The sequence below is a fragment of the Pogona vitticeps genome, chromosome 14 (assembly GCF_051106095.1).
Source record: "Pogona vitticeps strain Pit_001003342236 chromosome 14, PviZW2.1, whole genome shotgun sequence".
Classification (NCBI taxonomy): Eukaryota; Metazoa; Chordata; class Lepidosauria; order Squamata; family Agamidae; genus Pogona; species Pogona vitticeps.
Genome location: NC_135796.1, coordinates 7,149,633 through 7,172,078, shown reverse-complemented (window position 1 = coordinate 7,172,078; position 22,446 = coordinate 7,149,633). Strand labels below are relative to the sequence as shown.

At 42.2% G+C, this 22,446-nt stretch overlaps 1 long non-coding RNA gene across 1 annotated transcript; it reads left to right on the top strand.

The window, feature by feature from the left end:
- The first annotated feature begins 210 nt into the window (after nucleotides 1–210).
- On the top strand, nucleotides 211–22,042 carry LOC144584745 (uncharacterized). The gene is made up of 3 exons (XR_013539178.1): nucleotides 211–360; nucleotides 11,122–15,191; nucleotides 21,754–22,042. It is a non-coding gene; the product is annotated as an uncharacterized LOC144584745 (long non-coding RNA).
- Nucleotides 22,043–22,446: the final 404 nt, after the last annotated feature.

The window sequence follows — 22,446 nt, the reverse complement described above, 5'->3', positions numbered from 1 at the left end:
TGGGGAGTGGTTAAAAAGATAATCTGAGATTTAGGAAGTCTGGGTTATGCTCCCAAAGTTCATGAAACACCTAGGGTGAGCCCAGGCCTTTCTTTCTCTCTCTCTCTCTCTTTTCCTCATAGTCTTGTTATGAGGACAATGTAGAGACGAAGGGTGGAACAGACATAGAGCTAAAAGATAATTTCATCCCACATCTCTAATTAGGCTGCAGTTATGGGAGAAAGCCTGGGTGGAAACCTGGCATGGCTTTGGTGGATGTGAAGAAATTGAAGATCCGGGAGTATGAAATATGGAATTCAGTTCCTGTACACTTTGATGCTTCTGTTGTGGATGCCTGGGAAGCTGAGAGAACATGCAAAGGTCAGTGTATAAAAGACAGTTCACACCAATTTACCTCCCGTTACTGAATACTTCAAAGACAGGACTGAAAGAAGAACTGATGCTTATCTTTTATCAAACCTGCTCAAAAAGGAATGTAATGCTTTGACTGTAACCTCTGACTTGCAAGGAGCTAGTCTGTTTTCTTCCCCAAGAGTAATGCAGATTTTGGTTGTGGGAAAGCAAGCAGGTCAGAATGATGCCTTTTATGCTGAAAAAATAAAGGAAATTAGAGGGATCGGGCAACAGATGTGTAGCAATCCATTTATGTGTATAAAAGGGAATTAGGAAAACTATTCAGTTAGTATGTATTCAGAATATGCATGTAGTCTCTGAGGACAAAAATGTTATAAGAGACTCATGGCGCAGTGGTTAAATGGCAGTAATGCAGCCAAAACTCTGCTCACAACCCAGATTCAATCCCAGTTAGCTGGCTCGAGGTTCACTCAGCCTTCCATCCTTCTGAGGTCGGTAAATTGAGTATCCAACTTGCTCAGTGGCGGAGGGGGGAAAGTAATGAGTAGCCTGCATAATTAAATTGTAAACTGCCCAGAAAGTGCTTCAAGTGCTATGAGGCGATATTGAAGCAACACACTTTGCTTTTGCTGTTTTGTTTTTCTTGTTCACCTCTGCTCTGAGATGCTGGGAAGGGGCTTTAGGAGGAGACTATGACCATTTTCCATCCTGTACTATGTGCATATCCCAGAACTATGCTCTTTCCACTAATGTGTGAGTCTTAGATAATGGAGAGTTTTTATTTTTATAATTTTATGGTGTGTTCCTCTTTAAGTCTGTCTCCTCATTTGCTCCTTCATTTTGAAAAACCTTTCTTGTAGTCATTTGGGACTTTTCCTTTTTGGCCCATTTTAATTGTTTTCTTCTTCTTCAGTAAACCAAAACATCCTTTCAAGCAGCTGTCTGGATTTTGGACTGAGAGGGCTAGTGGTACTAAAACCAGTCCTTGCCTCAACGAGCTACTGGGATGTTTAGGGTTTGTGTAGGACTGGTGGCAACTACCTTGTAAGGTTGTCACACTAGTTTTAAGTGCCTACCCTTGGGAATTCCTTTTTTGTTTTGTTTTTGTTTTAAACTCCCAGGAACACAGCCAGGTCTGAGAGACTGGGTGGTTGGAAGTGATATGTTTCCAATCAACTTTCATAGCCTTCACCGTATCTGATGACTCCTGGGCTTTCCCATTGAAGGACGAGCAAGAGCAGTGTGGCTGAGTGGCTACAGAGAGAGAGAGAGAGAGAGTCCTGACCTGAACTGTCATAGTGGGACTGGAATGTGACCTCTGTTCATAGAATCACTGAAGAGAATCATAACATTATGAAGTTTGAAGGAGCCTATAAGTCCCACCATTAAGTCTTGGCCATCAAGGGCAGAAATAAAAATCAAAGGACATCTGCCATGTGGTTGTCTACATTCCTCTTGCATGCCTCCAATGTTGGTGCACTCACCACCTCTTTAGATAATTGGCTGCATATCCGCACTGCTCTAACAGTTAGGAAGTTTTTCCTGATATACAATTGAAATCTGGCTTCCTATAGCTTGAGCCCATTATTGGGTGTCCTGCACTCTGGGATGAATGAAAACAGATCCTGGCCCTCCTCTGTATGACAACCTTCCAAGTATTTGAAAACTGCTATCTTATCACCAAAAGGGATGTGGTGGCGCTGCGGGCTAAACCGCAGAAGCTTGTGCTGCAGGGTCAGAAGACCAGCAGTCATAAGATCGAATCCACACGACGGAGTGAGCACCCGTCGCTTATCCCAGCTCCCGCCAACCTAGCGGTTCGAAAGCATGCAAATGCAAGTAGATAAATAGGGACCACCTCGGTGGGAAGGTAACAGCGTTCCGTGTCTAGTCGCACTGGCCATGTGACCACAGAAGATTGTCTTCGGACAAAATGCTGGCTCTATGGCTTGGAAACGGGGATGAGCACCGCCCCCTAGAGTCAAACAAGACTGGACAAAAATTGTCAAGGGGAACCTTTACCTTTTACCTTTATTTTATCACCTCTCAGTCTTCTTTTCGCAAATTTCATTAACATTCCCTTCACCTCCTCATCCAGGTTATTAATAAAAATGTTGAAGAGCACTAGATCCAGGACTGAGCCTTGGGGTACCCCACTTGTAACTTCCACCCAAGTAGCCATTGATCATCACCTTCTAAGTATGATTCTGTAGCCAACTGTGTATTCACCTGATAGTTGTTCTATCCAGTCCACATCTAGTTAACTTGCTAATCAGAATATCACGGAGTACTTTGTCAAAAGCTTTGCTGCATTCCCTCTATCAGGGAGGTTAGCCAATAAAAAAATGAGATCAAAGTAGTCTGGCAGGATTTGTTCCTGACAAATCCATGTTGGCTTCTAGTTATTACTGCTTTGTTTTGTAGGTGTTTGCATAGTGATGACTAGTAATGAAAACAAATTTTGGTGCCAAAAACTAATGTCTGGACTGATTATGTGCTTATGCAATTTGGCACACTACTTTCATTCAAAAAACAAAACAAAACAAAACAAAAACAAAACAAAAAACAAAAAACAAAAAGCAGTGCCATCAAATTGCAGTCCTGCTGGCATACTCAGGCACATAGACACTGTCCTTAGAGAAAGGAACAAAACACTAGTTGATGAAAAATATATGACCACAACTTTTTGGTTGCAGGTTTGGTGCAGCATAGAGGACTATATCCAAGCATCAGCTAACCTGCCTACTGACAACCACACTGTCTCTAGCCCACTTGCTGAGTAGATCATATCATGACAGAAGATGAGATGCCTGATTGCTGTGCAAAGTCTCTAATAGACACGGGGACAGATATAAAAATGAATCAGGATATTTGTTAAATATCCCTTTTTCATCAGATATTCATTGCTTCATATTCTTGGAGTCCAGAGACCCCCAATGAATATGTAGCAATGAATATAACCCTTTTATATTCATCCCTTCGTTCCCCATCTGCTTATGCCCCTGTGGGTAAGCTGTTCCTCAGGGGCATAAGCAGAGAGGGGTTTCCCTTCGGGTGGCATGCTAAAGGGGGCTGGGGGATGGCTTGCAGCATAAGAAGAGGAGGGAAGGGATCAAAGGAATCAGCTGTGCAATCGCTTTGATCCCTGCTTTCCCTCTTGCTAAGCCCCGTGGGGCATAGTAAGAGGAGGGAAAGCAAGAAGAAGAAGAAGAAACACCAAACAAATGACAAATTGATTTGTTGTTCATCAGCTCACTGGGGGGCAATTTGTGGTTCGTGGGTTGTCAAGTTCCATGAGCCAAGACACATCAACCAAGATGAAGCACCAGTTTGGCACTTTGTCCCCATTTCTAGTCTCTACCATCTCTTGTAAAGGCCTGTGTGGTTGTCTCTGAGCTTTGCACCCTGCCTGGTAATCAATCACCATTCTCCCTAAGCATTTCCAGCCCTATGCCCATGACTGCTGTCCCTTGACCACAACAAAGATGTCACAGAAAAAGCAATGCACAGTTAAAGTAAGACATACTAGCTTCCACTTTAGTACAATCATGTTGTCATATATGAGACTCTCAAAGTACCAGCAAATAAAGAAGGGGGGGGGCTCCAGCTCCAAAGACAACCAATGCTGAAGTGTGTGGGACAAGGGTTGATATATTCTCTGATCTTATAGACTAGAGGGCTCCTGCGCTTTGTATTGGGAGGCCGAATCCTAGGCAGGTCAGCTCAAATTCTGATGTGTTGGCTGGGTGTGGGAACTGCTGAGATTGCAGTTGACGCTCAAGACAAGATGGTGCTTGATGTTGCCATCAGGGCTCAAGTTGGGCACAAGGACTTTGGCTTCAGAGAAATGCACAATCTGACGGACAGCAGTGTTACAATCCCACAGGGCTGTATACCTTTATTGCCTTCTCTTACTTAAACCGTGGATGTTCAGCTCACATATCTTGGGTTAGGTGATGAAGGTCATAATACACACTTTAGACAGAAAAAAAGATGAAACTCTGTCCAAATTTTTATAGGCTAAACTTAAATGAGATCACACACCACAGCTAGTGCATTAGACTGGCACCAGCCTGAAAGCAGTTTTTTCAGCTTGGACTTGTGGAAGAATATATGTTTTAAGAGATGGCAGCATGAAAAAGATCCATCATACAGGTTCTCCCCCCCCCACGCCCCTTTTACTCTTGAAACAATCCACCTAGATGAAGAAAAGTGGCTATTCTTAGTTGTACTGTATCTGGGGGCAATGCAAAGCATGTGCTTTCCTGCTGAATTATGAAATATGATAGCTTTTATTAAATCCATTACAACTGCAGTGTCTCTGCTAAGCAGGGTCTGGAATATAGAATCAGTAGGGTGCATAATTCCATATAAATATTTAAGATTTCAGAGCCTGATATGGCTTTTTTAGGCTCTTAAAGCAAAGACAGCGAGTTAGGGCCATTTCCTTCTAAGTGGCAGAAACTTTCCATTCCAAGATGGACAGTCGCTGTGTTCTGCTGAAACACTATGGAGAAGATGGCCATGATTGCACACACACTCCAACTTTTCAGTAATGAAAATAAGGAACTTGCTAATAATGCTTTGATAACTGTACAGTTTAATTGGATGCCCAGCTTCTATTCCACATCCTTAAAAAAAGAAAAAGAAAACACCCATAGTTTTTTTTTTACGTAATACCCTAGATATGGAAGTCTGTTCAAAAATCAGTTTAAAAAAAAACTCTGACTCCCACCATAGGCAGAGCTATTCCCAACTCGGAGAGGAGTACTTTGGACTACATGCCATACAGGTGTTAAACATAAGGAGACTCTTCAGGAAAAGATTTGGCAACTCTAATTTAATATTATTGGGCGCAATCAGATGGCACTTTATCCTGAAGTTTGGACAACTTTTACAATGGGCTGATGTTCTCGTAATTGAAAACTAGCTTCACTCTTATCCATGCCTACCCACACCCTCTTGGGTCCCCGGCAGGGGTTACTGGCTTCTTGGCACAGGTAGGATTGCTGTGTTTTGGTTCGTTTCTGGCATGTGTGATCTCCAGAATCAAACCAAAGTGGCAATATGCCATTTATCAATACACCTTTTCTTGTTGTAGTTCATCATCATCTCCCCCCACCATCATCATCCTACTTTCTCCTGGTTCCCTGCAGAGGAGAGACAGAAGAGGATGAGGAGTGATATTTTGATCCCTTTAAAATCCAGCACTTAATCACTTTAGTGCCAGGCCTGTTCAGCTTCATACCACTAAGATATAATTTTTTTATAAAAGCTGCAATTTTCTCCTGCTCTCCCAAAGAGGAGGAGAAAGAAAGGGACATGGAAGGGACTGTTTGTTCTCTTTTCTTTCCATTTAAATGGAGGAATGGGCTAAATCGGGTCATCTGATACATGGTGTAGTTTCCTGCTCCAAAACCACCAGATCCTTCCTTGTAGATGCAAGAATTGCCCCATATTGCATATCGTGCTTAAAAATGAACCCCTTCAGCCCACTCCAGCCTAGGCAGGTTGTCTAGTAGCACCAGTGGTTGAACCCTCAGGGCTTCAAATTCAATTAAGTGCTCAAAGACATATGATGTTTTTTCTCCATTTGAAGTATGAAGAGAATTGCAAAGTTGCCTATTGTTATAAACGATAAATAAAAATGAACTTCTCAACCATCCCTATTCCCAGCCTTGCACTAGACAGAACTTGTATTAGAGCTTGAAGCTAACCCCTCACATGATATTTAAGATATCGTGCGCGGGGGGGGCGGGGGAGAGTTAAACTCTCACATTGTCCTGGAGAAAGCAGTCAGCTTCACTTTCCCTCCATTCTAAATTTTAAACCTTATTTTTTTCCCTATCTCAAATATGAGGAAGTTTGCGGATCAGGGAAAATTTATCTGCCACAGCCCAATTAAGTGAAGCCATATTCAATATAACTCTGCCCAGCACAGAGTTATATTGTCATGTTGCCTTAAAGGTGAGCACTCTCTGAAGGTTGCAATATTAATTCGGCACAGTAAACATGGTTGAATTCATGGGAGTTCAGATGCAGGTGTTGAGGAAGAACAGGGTTCATTTATAGAATCTTGATAGATCGGGGGAAACAGAAGATTTAAAAACAGTATGGGAGATGGATATAGGGAAGATAGATGAAGACGACTGGGGAAAAATACGGAATAGAAAGGTTTTTAAAAATATGCCAAGTAGGATAAAAGAAAATAGTTATAAAACATTGTGGAGATAGTATTTAACATGAGCAAAATTAAATATTTTATTTATTTATTTATTTATTTATTTATTTATTTATTTATTTATTTATTTATTTATTTATTTATTTATTTATTTATTTATTGGACTTATATACCGCCCCATAGCGCTACAAGCACTCTCCGGGCGGTTTACAATTTAATTATACAGGCTACACATTGCCCCCCCCGCAAGCTGGGTACTCATTTTATCGACCTCAGAAGGATGGAAGGCTGAGTCAACCTTGAGCCGGCTACCTGGGATTTCAACCCCAGGTCGTGAGCACAGTTTTAGCTGCAGTACAGTGTTTTAACCACTGCGCCACGAGGGTCTAAATGTTCCGAGAAATGCTGGAAATGAAAGAAAGAAGTTGGTTCATATTTTCATTTGTGGTGGAACTGTGAAGTTATACAAAAAGTAGGGTGTCAAGGAATTTGAAGAGATTAGAGAACTGTTAGAAGTCAATACTGAAATGGTTCCAAAAACAGCATTGTTACTGATGATAGAAAATTGTGATGTGAATAATAATAATTTTAAAAAATGGTAATGATTTTGATAACTGCAGCTCAGTTGCTTATACTGAAGAACTGGAAGCAGAATAGGGACTTTCAGCTGCAAGAATGGTACAATGAAATGCGAAATATAGTAGTTAATGATAAATGGACTTCAGAAATTAATTTTAAAAAGGGAGAGATAAAGATTAATTGGTTCAATGAAGTATGGGAGGAATATATAAAAGCTTAGAGGGGCATGGTGGCACTGCAGGTTAAACCGCAGAAGCCTCTGTGCTGCAATGTCAGAAGACCAGCAGTTGTACTGTAAGATCGAATCCATGCATCGGAGTGAGCTCCTGTCACTTTGTCCCAGCTCCTCGCCAACCTAGCTGTTCAAAAGCATGTAAATGCAAGTTGATAAATAGGTACCACTTGGGTGGGAAGGTAACAGCATTCCGTGTCTAGTCGCACTGGCCCCGTGACCACAGAAACTGTCTCCGGACAAACACTGGCTCTACGGCTTGGAGATGGGGATGAGCACCACCCCTTAGAGTTGGACACAACTGGCCTAAATGTCAAGGGGAACCTTTACCTATATAAAAACTGCAAAGGCAAAGGGAAAAAAGGGGGCAATGAATATATGTCTTTTTGGAAGGATTTGGGGGGGTGGGAAAATGAGAAGGAAGATTATGATTATAAGGAAAAATATGTAAGTTATCTCTAGGGGGATGGGTGTACTTGTATTTGGTGCTTATCTATTTAGTAAGTTTTATGTGTTTGTAGTACAGTGGTGCCTCACATAGCGACGTTAATCCATGCAGCAAAAATTGCTGCTAAGTTGCCCCCCCCGCAAGCTGGGTACTCATTTTATCGACCTCAGAAGGATGGAAGGCTGAGTCAACCTTGAGCCGGCTACCTGGGATTTCAACCCCAGGTCGTGAGCACAGTTTTAGCTGCAGTACAGTGTTTTAATTTCGTTGTATGTGTATATACTTACAATGACAATAAATTATTATTATTAAAAAGCCCATAGAAACGCATTAAAACCTGTTTAATGTGTTCCTATTGGCTTAAAACTCACCTTAAAGCGAAGATCCTCCATACGGTGGCCATTTTTGCTGCCTCTTATGCGAGGAATCAGCGCGAAAACACAGCAGGCAGCCATTTTGGAACCGCTGATCAGCTGTTTAAAAATCATCGCTTTGTGATGATCGGTAAGCGAAACAGGGAACCGATCATCGCAAAGCAATACAACCGCATAGGAAACATCGCAAATACAATCTGTACCCCGTCCAGCTCCCTGATTTTGCTGCTTCTGGGACTGCCTCTTAGACTGCTGGATAAGTGTCTCTTCACATTGGGAGAGGCGTGATGCACTGCATGCCTCCAGGCCGAACGCTCAGACGTCAAGGTTTCCCATCTGTTGAGGTCCATTCCTAAGGCCTTCAGATCCCACTTGCAGATATCCTTGTATCGCAGCTGTGGTCTCCCTCTAGGGCGATTTCCCCGCACTAATTCTCCATAAAGGAGATCCTTTGGAATCCGACCATCAGTCGTTCTTACCACATGCCCAAACCAACGTAGATGTCATAAAGAGAGTAAAAAATAGTAAAAGGGGGGGGCAAAGAGGTAAAGGTAAAGGTAAAGGTTCCCCTTGACAATTTTTGTCCAGTCGTGTTCGACTCTAGGGGGGGTGCTCATCCCCGTTTCCAAGCCATAGAGCAAGCGTTTTGTCTGAAGACAATCTTCCGTGGTCACATGGCCAGTGCGACTTAGACACGAAACACTGTTACCTTCCCACTGAAGTGGTCCCTATTTATCTACTTGCATTTGCATGCTTTCGAACCGCTAGGTTGGCAGGAACTGGGACAAGCGACGGGAGCTCACTCCGCCACATGGATTCGATCTTACGACTGCTTGGTCTTCTGACCCTGCAGCACAGGCTTCTGCGGTTTAGCCCGCAGCGACAAGTTTTGAAAAACCAAGCTCCCTTGACTGAATTTGTGGGTTTGTCCCCCCCCCCCAAGTTTTGAAGGTGAGGATTTCCATTGGGACTGTTGCCCTGCAGGGAAATTATAATCCCTCCTGACACATCACTCTGTTACTGTGGTCCCCATCCTGGTACCCACCAGCAGCTCCTATTTACTTACTTGAAAAGATTCAATCATTGGAAAATGCAATAAACATTGCATGAAGTTTACAAAGTGGTAACTTTGTAAGATATAACCCAAATGTTTTTGCTGCAGAAGTGTCTGGGAGTCTGTCCAGCAATTTCCAGCAAGTGACCTTTTCCTCGTCACAATGGCAGGAAAAGCATCACGGCGTGGATTTCAGTTTGCAAGGGTTGCTGACAAAGGAGCAGGTGCCAGGCCATTAGAAGACACGGGCAAGTGCCGTTCCTAGGGAACAGGAGGCCGTCTGCACGTCCTCGGCATGATCGTTCTGCCCAGTTGATCTCCAAAGACAGTTCAGGCCCTGCTCCGAGCTGAGATTTGCAGCCCAGGTGATCCTCAGTCTCTCCTTCTGACGTTTTCTTCTTTGGAAATGCCTCTTTAGTCCTCTGACAAAACAAGAGTGGGAAATCTCTGGGAAACTAAAGATGGCTCGCTACCCCACCCTTCCAGATCCTACTCTAAGGCTCAGCTCCTGCCAGTCCAGGGTGATGTGTTAATGATGAGTGACAGCTCTTAAAAGTGCAACTTAAACACCTCGCTGTCAGCACACCTCAGACTTCAGAGGCATGGCACACTTGGAGGTGTTTAAAAGGCTTTTCGAGCTGTGCTTTTCCAGCCACTGAGCAAGCCTCCACCACCAATTTGCCAGCAGCGGCTGCTGACTGCCCTTTGTTGGCTGCGACCTTGCCGGTGTTTGCCTGCCACACGAAAATGAGCAACACGGTAGTTAGCTCACAGAATGCACACCATTTTCTCGCCCTCCCCTTCCTCTCATGGCACAGAGCAAAGCTCAGAGGAGCTGACAAGACTGGGAACCTCTGTTTCAAAGTCTAAAGCAGTTGGCAGGTTTCTCAGTACCCAATTTTTAAATGCCCCCAAGTAGGTCACACAGTGGAGAGAGAATAATGGGGATGATTGGGAGGGGGCTGTGTGTGGGATGGGGGTAGGGGTGTGTGTGTGTGTGAAAAGGGCCATTTCAAAGCCACCAGTTTGGAATTTAAGTCAGAGGGACTCTGGGGATGTGCCCAAAGGGCTAATGTCATCCTTTGATTGACTTTAGGCTTAATGTGTCCTGCCACTTACCAGCACTTGTCTGTGCTCATTAGCAGCGAGTTTGTGGGCAAATATTCAGATATCCACTGGAGGGAAATCTTAATCTTTGTGGTTGCTCACTGAATATTTAAATAAGGCAATGAGGGCCCAGCCATAATGTGACCTCAGCCTCCACAGGAAAAAGAGGAGAGACAAAGTCACCTTGGGGCATTTGCGGAAAACCTGGCAACTTACAGTACATGCAGGTACAAAGGCCTCTACGTGTACTCACTGATACCAGGTCCTTAAGGTATGGAGGCCATGCTTTTGCAGAAGAAAATATTCTATGTGAAGGACTGTTGGAGGACTGCGTGGTACCTGAAGTTACCTGAAGGTACCCGAGCACCAAGGTAATACTGGTGCTCAGGTACTAGCATTATAATTAAACAAGACACATTAAATAAACACACATCCCAATAAAAATGTCAAATACAAAACCAGCAATAAACAGGAGTAAAAAAGGTGCACCAAAAATACCTGGCGGAAACACAAAAAATATCAGAAGAAGGGAAATAGCCTAGAGGTTTGCTGATTCAGCACCTGGACAGCAGGAATCCCCATCATCATGTCTTCAGAAAAAGCATGTTGGATTAGACAATGGAAATCGGTGAACGCAGTTGGCTGTGTGAAGCCTATCATAAGAAGAAGAGCATTCCCCACTTTGGAAGTTATATTGTAGCTGTATTTAAATTACGCTCTCATTTCCTGAATTTTCACATACTATGCTGACCCTTGCCCTTTTTGTGATGCTTACCTTCTCTTCTTTAACAGTATGTGAGATGCCACCCACCTGCTCAAATGACAGAACAAGATCCCACAAACTCAGGGCAGGAAAGATTCAAAGAAATATGAAGGACAAGCTTTGCCAGGAGGACCTTCATAATGCAGGTTATTACCTTTAAAGCTCAAGTTTAGAGCCTTAAGAACTTCCTCCTTCAGTATGTTATTCATAGTCCAGATTTGATGGACTACAAACACCATGATTCTGCATTCTGGGAGTTGTACCTAGGAACATTGCATCTCCCAATGTAAATTAGAAGGCTTTGAGGCTTAGCTAGGCTCAACTTTCCCCACGTGTCCTCAAAAGGAAAGTTCCACTGAGGCAGGAACAGGACACTTGGGGAGAGCTTGGCCTAGCTAAACCTCAGATCTTCTAATTTAGGCCTTTTCCCCAGGTGAACCTCATTTAGGTATTTGCAAGGTGCCTGTAAAGTAGATTAAATTCCCAGAATGGAGAATTATGGTATTTGCATTCAGAAAATCTCATCTCTATCTTCCAATGTAATTATAATTAAAACATTGATTATAATGTAATTATAATTAAAACATTGATTATAATCAATGCCCTTCAAAGGAAGAACATCCTTTTGCAGTTGCACCAAAAATGTGGATTTCTTTGCAATGAGAGAGCTATATTTCCCTCTCCTTGATTCCCCTACCACCACCAACTGAAGACTTAATTTTTGGCTTTTTGTTCTTCATATTTCCCGTTACAGTATACTCTACCTGTGTTGTAATTTATTGCTTGATACGTTTTTCTGTTTGTTTCTTCTTTATAGAATGTATATAACATCTTTCCATTAATATCGGTGCTCAGGTACCAATTATTATAATTAAAACATTAAATAAATCTCATTAAATAAATGCACATCCCAATAAAAATGTCAAATACAAAAACACTAATAAATATAAAAAAAGAGCACACATCAGATTAAAATTTGACTCAGCAACAGAACAGTTTATATGCTAAATTAAACTTGTAAAAAGATATTCAAGTGAAAAAATAATTAATATTATTTAGATATATTAATATGTCAGAATGCATAATCCAAATAAATAAAATATAATTACATTAATATAATTAATGTAATTCAATATCCATTTCCTAATAATAATAAAATTAAGCTAGTGTTCCAGACTTAATTTGAAGTTGGACTTATTACACAAAGTTTTGTTGGTTTTCAAAAGGTTTATCTTGGCAGAGTTTGGAAATTTATTGGCTTAAATTATGCAGTGGAAAAAATGCATAGACCTAAGGAGCAGAATTAGATTCACGTCTCCTCTCAGTAGACCACCTCTTACTGCTTAGTTCTCCTCAACTGGCTCTTACTGTCTCAATAATTCACTCAGATACACTGGTAAGATAAAGAATAAAAAGTTTCATTTTACCTACAGTTCTTCATTGTTCAAAAGCAAACAGCATTCTGAAGAAAGATAGTGACTGGTTACTGAACAGAGCTTTGATTAACTCACTGCATGGCTGTCTTCAGATTATCTGAATGAAAAGAGCAGGGAAAGAAGACTTGAGCAGAGAGGTGTCTCTCTCTCTCTCTCTTCAGAATTCAAAGGCAGAGAGGGGACAATCGGGTCCTTCTGGATTGCAGTTCAGAATGGTCCACACCAGTCCAGAATGGTCCCTCCCGGCCAAAACGCTTTAAAGGCAACATACGAGGGTGCAATAATTCCAACAGTTTAAAGAGGTATTGGCGTATTTTTATAGTAACTTTGTCCTGATTTCAAATCCTTCATGCAGTCTTGAAAATTTTCTCAGAAAAAAAATCCCTGGAAAAAAGGTTGAAAGAAAGAAAGAAAGAAAGAAAGAAAGAAAGAAAGAAAGAAAGAAAGAAAGAAAGAAAGAAAGAAAGAAAGAAAGAAAGAAAGAAAGAAAGAAAGAAAGAAAGGGAAATGTGAAATAGAGCAGATTGTGAGGGGAAATGAAAGGTCATAGAAGAATCTGAGACTGTGAGAATCCAATATTTTTATGGGGGCCATTAGGGTGCATTTCCTTCTCAGTATTATGACAACTTTCCATTTAGGAGCCTTTCACCAACACCCAGAAAGATAGTGCAATGTTGTGAAAGAGGAATAGGAGGAGAGGAAAGTAAGGAGAGTGCGCCATCTCCTCAAGGAAAGGAACTGTTAAAGGAAGCAAAGGGAGATGAAACAGAAGGAGTGATGGAAGGGGGGGAGGAGAGAGAGATGAAAACAGAGGTTTATTTGGTAGAAGAAAGAAAGGGAAAGGAAGGGGAAGAGTTAACTTTACCCATATGGGAAGAGGATAAAAAGGAGTAGGAGGAACTGAAGGTATTCAGAGTCCCAGAGAAAGACATGAGAGGAGGAAAATAGATTGATTACAAAAAGCCACATGACCTTTTGGAAGATTTCCCCAACCTGAAGGTTGGAGGCTTACTACCAGATCCTGCACTGAGAAAGGAAGGAGTGACGGGCAAAGGACCTTTAGAACAGACCGTGGTGCTTTTCCTGAGGGGACAGGGTCATTGGAGCAGGGCGATCCCGCCGGACGCATCTTTCCAACAACCACCGATGAAGGGAGACTGGGCACGCCATCCATGTTGTGGTGTGGTTTGTGGTGTGAGGAGCGCTCTGCCGAGAACGATGACCGACAAGGAACGATTTGGGCCGGCTCCATAAAGAAATCAGACAATTCTGTTTGTGAAATGTTACCAAGTTCTCATGGACAATTACCCGAACTAAGCTGTTTTGAACCAATAGAAGTAGTTGTTGAACCACCAGAAGTTAAAAATAATAAATTTGTTAATGGTTCAAATGACTCTCCATGGTTATTTCCCACCCGAAGAGAGGAACTGCATCCCCTTTCAACAAAACCCAATCACAAAGGTGCATACAGGAAGTTTTCCCTACTCTTCCATCTCTTCATATCTGTCATGTTCCAATAGAGCAGATGAACAAGCAGAAAAAAATAAAGAAGAGCTGCAACAGGTACAGGAGGCTCTAGAATTTGGCACTGAGTGTCCTTGTGTGTTGCAGGTCTTGATAGCCACCTTAAGATTCCAGTCAACATGAAAAGCCTGTTCTGCATAGGAATATATGTGTAACCCATGCAAGAACGAGCGTGTGCCAGGGAACCTTTGCGTGTGCAGGGGCGCCCTTACCTGATGGCTTTTCTGCTCAGCATCTAGGCAATGCAATGCTGGCACCTATCCTGATCCCAAGCCCTATTACCATTGCCTTAATAGATGGATATATTTTGTATACACGGAGTTTGTGAAAAATCTATTGAAAACCCCTAACATTAGTAGCTAAGAAAAGAGCCTATTTACATTTTCTGCAAGCCAGTTTTCTGTAGAAATGGGTCAGTATCTTGTCACAGAAAAGCCAAGCAGAAGCACAATTTGCACAAACGTCCCCTCTCCTTTGGCTGGCTCCTTTTCATGTGCCTGGTTGTGTGATTTGATCTCACAGCCAGTGCAAGGATGGGCACGCCATCGTAGCCTCCAGTTGGAATGGTGCCCATGCATTTGCCTTTCCATTCTGTGTTTCTGCCACAGGGTGCTGGCCCTAATGTTTATAGTTTGTGCAAATTACCCACCTTGAGCGTTGGCACCTTAGTCTCATGCCAGAGAGATCACTTGAGGCAGCTTTTGTATGGGCACAGGGCAGCATCGTGGTGATGAGAAAGCCAGATTCAAGAGCAGCAAAGATCCTTCCATATCCCCGGCTGTAACACTTTACAGTGTAACGAGTAGGGATGGGACTTTCTGGTGAATCAGAATGGGAAACAAACACAAAAGAGGCCCTTCCTTTTGTTTTAAGAGTCTTTTGTGGCTCTCTCATAGAAAGCCTCCAAAATAATTCAGAATTCTGAAAGAAAGGTTAATGGAACGACAGATTTCTTATGTATTCTGAATTGCCCTGATTTAAATGCCTTTGCATTTAACTGATTATTGGGAAATTTCCTCTACTATTTATTGCCTGGAGTGCCTGCCTGTCTGCTCTTTACCTGGTGGACTACTGCCTGCGCTGATGGATTGAAGCTATTGAGACCTATCAACCCTACCTGTCATATATTGGAAGTTTGGGTAGGAGTAGTTATTACATTATTCTTAATGAATGTGTGTGTGTTTATTTTGATTATGAGCATCATGATGATTTCTGTTTTCATCTGTGCTGTTTCCAGCTGATGAATTGATAAGAATGTGATGATAAATGTGAACTACAAATGACTATTGTGTTGCCTGCATAGGTCTGTGGGTGATTGATTTTTTTTTTCCTCACATACTTCTGTTGTTGCTCACTTTTGGAGTGCATGATTGTCTATTGCCCTGTACCTGCTTTCTTAAAAAAAAAACTAGTTTTGAGGATTCTGTAGAATTTAATTAATCAAACAAATAGTAAAGAAGTAGTCTTCTTACTACTTCTTTACAAAACAAACAAACAACAAATTAATTCAGCAATCCAGCTGAGATGGCATAATGATTCAACATTAAAAGGCAGTGCAGGAGGCAAAGGAGCAAACAGGGTGGCATTGAAAGATCTCTCTCTGAGAAGCAGTATCTTCAGCTTCAGCAACCTCCTAAAAGGGGGGAGGGAGGGAGCCAGATGCCAAGAAACCAGGAGCTGATTTTACAGCACAGGTGCCATTGTGAGAAGGCCTGACCTCTTATAGATGATTTACTGAAGGATCCATACCTGAAAAAGACAAAAACTAAAAGAGGAGCCCCTGAAAGACCCTAAAATGAAATAAATACTGAAATTCTGCCCCCACCCTGTATTTTCCTATTAACAAGACATTTGAAAGGCAAAACAAACAGACAAACAGCCCCACAGAAAATAATTTACAGGGCTCACATTCTAGAAAACTAAGTCAGTTGGAAAGTATGTCAAATACACCAATATCATATTTCGGGCACTGTTGGTCTTTTAAATGTTTGCATCCACTTTGGGTTGTGAGATGCAACTGGGACATAGGCAAGAAGATGCATTTGTGCCATCAAAAGCCTAGATGGCTATGTGCAAGTTCACATTTATTTTCAACATCCTTTCTAAACTGTTCTCCACTATTTCCCCAACTGTATGCCACCTTTCTTTTGCGTAGCCCAGGGGACATTTTAATGACATTTCATCTCTCTTCCCATGCTTTTCTTCTTCTTCCTCCTCCTCCTCCTGCTTATCCTCTTTATACATTGTTCTTCTCTTTCTCCTCCATTAATCTATCCCTCCTCCCTCTTCTCCCAGTTCCCAAAGATGTGAGAGCACTTCTCCCATTTAGAGCTAATGGCTTTTACCTGCTAATGGCCGAGATGTTCTGACTACTTCTTTACTATTAAACTGGTCTGAACTTATTTCCTGAGTTCTTTGAAGCAGCTCAATGTTCTCTTTGGCTCACACCTGAACATTACAGCCTGCTAGCCTAGGCTACGTACTTCAAACAGAGACTCAAAATGTCTCTCGAGGACAATGGCGAGCTTAGCCCTGTTTCTGTTCCACATGCGAAATAAGTGCAACTGAGAATTATATTTCCCTGTCCTTCCTGACCTGCAAAAGCCCCACCGGAAACATTCCCTCTGCATCATGGTGCCTTCTCCTGGGCTTTAACTAAAGTGTGGGGGAAAAAAGACAGTCAGCAGACCACTGGGGAGAGGATTACACAGTGAAAAACATGACTAAATTGTGACTAGCAGCTCCAGAGGGTCCCAAAGGGTCCAATGCTCCCCTGTTTTAAAGAGAACTACACCTGAATAAGTGTTACAGTGCTGATCCTTTTCCTGGACACCTCTTTGCTTTATTTTTCCTTTCCAGAAATCAAGGAATAGTTACTGCCACCAAAGCAATGCAAACAGCAAGGATATCCCTGTGCTCCTTTGTGCAAATGACCTTTCCTTGGCTTCCTGTTTGCTCACTGTACGCCTCTGTGCCTGCCACCTCCTGGCCCTGGGAAACCTGAGGCTACATTTTAACTCATCTCCCCTTATCTGCTTGACTGACTGTCAGCCTGGCACATCTCCCTGCTTGTGATGAAGGGTCTAATTAGTCCCTATATTTTTATTCTTCTTTGTTCCTATTGACACATCTTTCTTTTGCCTCCCCATTTCTCCTCCACGCATACATACATACATACATACATACATACATACATACATACATACATACATACATACATACATACATACATACATACATACATACATACATACATACATACCGTACATAGTTAATATATAATTTGTGTTTCTTTAACATCTATTTGTTAGTTTAATTAATTATGTGCTGTCAAGTTGAAACTGACTTACAGCAACCCCAATATGATTTTAAAGGTAAGTGAGATAAATTTAAGGAGTGGCTTTACCAGTTCCCCACACTCCGGTGATTTTTCCTTGGCTGAGCAGAAAATCAAACCCAGATCGCCTAGTCCTAGCCTGTCACTCTATTTGCCACACCAGTTTGGTTATCTTATTATATACATAAATATATTTAACATATTTCATTCATGTACCTGTATAAACTAGACGAATTTTGGACCTGAGAATCTCACAGGGCTTTTCTTGTTTTATTTAAATACTTATCCCTCCCTCCCTCCCTCCCTCTCTCTCCTCTGTCTCTATCTGTCTATCTGTGATTAGCTGCATCCCTCAAACACATCCAGAAAACCTTGATTGAAGTGCTGTTTAGTTCTCTCTTTCCCTCCTACCTGAGATAAATTAATTGAATGCTCAAGCCTATCAACATAATTTTGAATTTTGCTTGTCTTCCAGGGTATTAGCTATTGCACCCAATTTTGTGTCATCTGCAAATTTGATACACATTCCTTCCATCCCCTCATCTGAGTCATTAATAAAAATGTAGAAAGGCACCAGGCTGAGGACTGAGCCTTGCGGTACCCCACTTGTTACCAGTTACTTCTCAGTTTGAGAAGGAACATTGATAATGGTTGTTGTGGGTTTTTCGGGCTCTTTGCCCATGTTCTGAAGGTTGTTCTTCCTAACGTTTCGCCAGTCTCTGTGGCTGGCATCTTCAGAGGATAGCACTGGACTCACCATAGTACAGAGTGCTGTCCTCTGAAGAGGCCGGCCACAGAGACTGGTGAAACGTTAGGAAGAACAACCTTCAGAACACGGCCAAAGAGCCCGAAAAACCCACAACAACCATTAGATCCCGGCCGTGAAAGCCTTTGCGAATAACATTGATAATCGCTCTCTGAGTACTATTCTGTAACAAACTGTGTATCCACCTGGCAGTTGTTCTATCCAGCCCACACCTATTTGGTTTGCTAATCAGAATGTCAAGGGGTACAACTTTGCTGAAGTCAAGATATATTATGTCTACAGCATCCCCTCAATCTACCAGGTAATCAGATAAAAAAAAATCGAATAAGGCAGGATTTGTTCTTTACAAATCTGTGTTGGCTTCGAGTTACTGCTGTGTTGTTTTCAAGGTCCTTGCAGAGTGACTGCTTTCTAATTGGCTCCAGAATTTTCTCTGGAATTGATATCAGGTCAGGCTGATTGGTCTGTAGTTTTCAGGATCCTTCTTCTTTTTTTTTTTTTTTTTTAAAAAGATAGGGACAATGCTAACTCTTTTCATTAGGCATTTCACTCATTCTCCTTGATTTCAAGAAAACAATAAACAGTGGTTCTGAGAGTTCTTGAGTCAGTTCCTTCAATACTCTTAAATGAAGATTTGAACTTGTTCAAAGTAATAAGGTATTTCTTGTCTATTTGTTTATCAGCCTCAGGCAGCAATCCTCTCTCCTCCAGTTGTACTTCACATTTGCCTTAAGACTGTCGTTTGCGAAAAGACTGAGGACTTCATCCCACCGACAATAAAATCCATGTTCTGCTCTGGGGAAAGGGGGAAATGCACAAATTTAAGCGCACAGACGAGGCACGTGCATTCGTGGACTACTCTGCCAGAGGAGTGAGTTCTACTGTTCTCCTGCCAGATTCCCATTTAATTTGAGGTGGATTCCACATACAGTATATGAATGCCTCTGCTCCACATTTCTTTCTTTGTTTGAGAGCCATCAGCCAGCCAAGCCAAGCCTTCCATCCCTCCCATTTCAGCCCCCACCCCTTCTGTCCCGTCCTTCACCCAACCTCTTCTCCTCACCCCTCTCCAAATCCTTCCTGTTTTCTATTCCCCTCAATCACTTGCCATGACCTTCGCCCCTTGGCCCTCTTCCCCTTTCCATACCCTCTCTCTGCACCCTCTTTCCATTTCTACTTCTTCTTTGCTTTTCCACCCATTTAATGATTTCATATGACTTTTATATGGGATCCTCAGCACACCACCATCAAATCATAGATCCCATTTGTGCTCATTTGTTTTGAGTACATTAAAAGTGGATTTCTTAAAAACCAGCATACACGTGCGACATGCTGCTTTTGTTTCCTTTGAAATCAAGACCTGAAACAGAACTTATCTTCCCCCAGAATTCCCCTTATTGTCACTTCTTCCACCAAGTCACTACCAAGTGGTTACAATCAAGTCAAGGACAGCTAATCCTCTAGGGTCATGTTTGGCAGAATTTGCCTCCCTAGAGATATCAGGATAACTGAATTCTCCCATTACTGCTATATTGTGTCTCTTTGAAATTCTTGTAATATGTTTTTCAAAGCTTTAATCTGCATCATTTCCTTGACTGGGCAGTCAGTAATAGACTCCAACTACCACATTCCATTTGCTTTGGTCCCAATTATTTTAATCTAAATGTTCTCAATGAGAGAAATAAGCTTATTGTCCCATATTTTAGTGCAGAACATACATTTTTGATATATACTTCAACTCTTCCTCTTGTCTATTTTTTCTGTTATTTTTGAACAATTTGTATTCTTCAACTGCAGTATTCCAGTCATGAGAGTATTCCCACCAGGTTTCAGTGATTCCTATTAAGTCATATTTACTGTCCTGAACTAAGATTTACAGTTCTTGTTTGTTTCCCATACTCTTGGCCTAATTCCTTCCTACAGTTTAATGACAATTATTGTTGGGCCCTCTTAGAACTCCTAGGTCTGTTCCTCTTATTGTGCATAAGCCTTCATCTAACTTTACCTCTAAGCTTCTGTCTCTTTGCCCATTCCAATTCAGTTTAAATTCTTCCTAAGTTTTTCACACTGAGGCCAAACACATTCTTCTCGGTCTTTTTTGGCATCACTTTTTCCTTTCTGACAAACCTAGACAGTGTCTTAAAAAGCAGAGACATCACCTTGCTGACAAAGGTCCGCATAGTCAAAGCTATGGTTTTTCCAGTAGTGATGTATGGAAGTGAGAGCTGGACCATAAAGAAGGCTGACCGCCAAAGAATTGATGCTTTTGAATTGTGGTGCTGGAGGAGACTCTTGAGAGTCCCCTGGACTGCAAGGAGAACAAACCTATCCATCCTGAAGGAAATCAACCCTGAGTGCTCACTGGAAGGACAGATCCTGAAGCTGAGGCTCCAATGCTTTGGCCATCTCATGAGAAGAGAAGACTCCCTGGGAAAGACCCTGATGTTGGGAAAGTGCGAGGGCAAGAGGAGAAGGGGACGACAGAGGATGAGATGGTTGGACAGTGTCATCAAAGTGAGCAACATGACTTTGACCCAACTCCGTGAGGCAATGGAAGACTGGAGGGCCTGGCATGTTCTGGTGCATGGGGTCACAAAGAGTCGGACACAACTTAATGACTAAACAACAACAACAACAAAGTTTTCTTCCCTGAGCTTTCAAGTCTTATGAGATTTCTTTGTAGCTGATTGTGTCATTTGTTTCCACAAGGGTGAGAAGAAAGGGATATGGATCCATGAGTTTTATGACTGATGGCAATCCTTCTGTCACATCCCTAATCTGTCCTCCAGAGAGAAAGGATACCTGGCAGAACCATTAATCTTACCAGTATACTTCAGTTTTAAAACCATGAAGTAGGGAATCTCCTACCAAAACTTCTGTTCTTTTTGTAAAGTGTGGGTTCAATGATTCTGCTTGGCTGAATCCTTTATGTCTTCCTTTGCATGCTGTTTGCTAGGCTCCTCTTCAAGATTCTGAAAGGGGTTTTGTAGTTTCACTGGTGAAGATTCTGTTCTCCTTCTTTTGCTCCATCCTAACTATGACTCTTTTCCATTGTGCTTTAAGGCACCAATGTGCAAACTACAGTCCTCCAGATATTGTTGGATAGCACCCCAGCACCTAACAAAATGCTACCAACATCTAGAAAGCCACACTTTTAACGGCAGAAAGTATATGGTGACTTCGTTTCAGTTTTTTGCCCACTTGGCTCAAATTCCATTTCCTGAGTCACAGTCAGCACTGGTAACAATGAAAAGGATTGGGGAAGAAGGAAATTTTCTCATGGTAAAAATTGTCACCAACATATTCCCAACAATGAGGAGCATGCCAGGCCAGAGATGACATGGAGGTTGCCTATGAAGATCTACAATGTGTCCATCAGATTTTAAAAGTTCAGATTAAAACACACACACACACACACACACACACACACACACATGCCAACTATTCTATTTAAATGCAAAAACAGCCCCTGAAAATCATCCAGCCTGCTGGACGTCGGCCTCTCTGTGCGTGTTGTGGGGCTAGAGAGGATTTTCTGTTCCAGAAGTAGACCTGTGATCACTCCCCCGAGTAAAACATGCATTCTTTTGTTTGCCAGGAAGAAGGTTTCAGTGCTGCCCCTGTCACCCAGAGCACAAAGGACAGCGACCATATGCCTTCCGACCTTCCCTTGCTTTTCTAGGAAAAACCCAGCCTTCTGGGCATTTCCTATCAGAATGGCTAAAAGACGGATGCTTCAAAGTAGACCAGGATGGCCTTCTGAGGATGCTTGTGTGCTGCTAGTGAACAAAAAGGAAAGGGAAGCTTGCAGGAGGAAAGGATGCCTTATCTGCCAAAGAGGAGGAGAAAAAGGTGACCAACAATTGGGGTTGTTTATGAGCCCAGAGGGCTCCTTCTTTTGCAACGGCTGATTGCAGTGATGGGCCTGCTTGGTGGCCAGAGCACCAGCTTTCATTATCATGCTCAGCAATGTGTGTGGGAGGGGGGGTGAATGCCTTGAGCCACAAGTATAAACATGCAAACTCTGATCAGCAAGAAGCAAGGGGATGGCAGAAGCTCTTGTCACTTCTGGCTATCAGTGTGACAATTGCTCATTTTCTGCTGTGCATGCATTATTTCTTCATCATCATTGGCTTGGATATGTTTGTGTATGTACATGTGAATAAGGACCCCAGTCAATGTCAGAGTTTAATTAAAGATACAGTTCTGCTGCATTCACCAAGACCTTCTTGAGGAGACCGTGTGTTTTCTCCCTCACAGAGCACATGCTTTCCTATGCAGAAAGTGATGG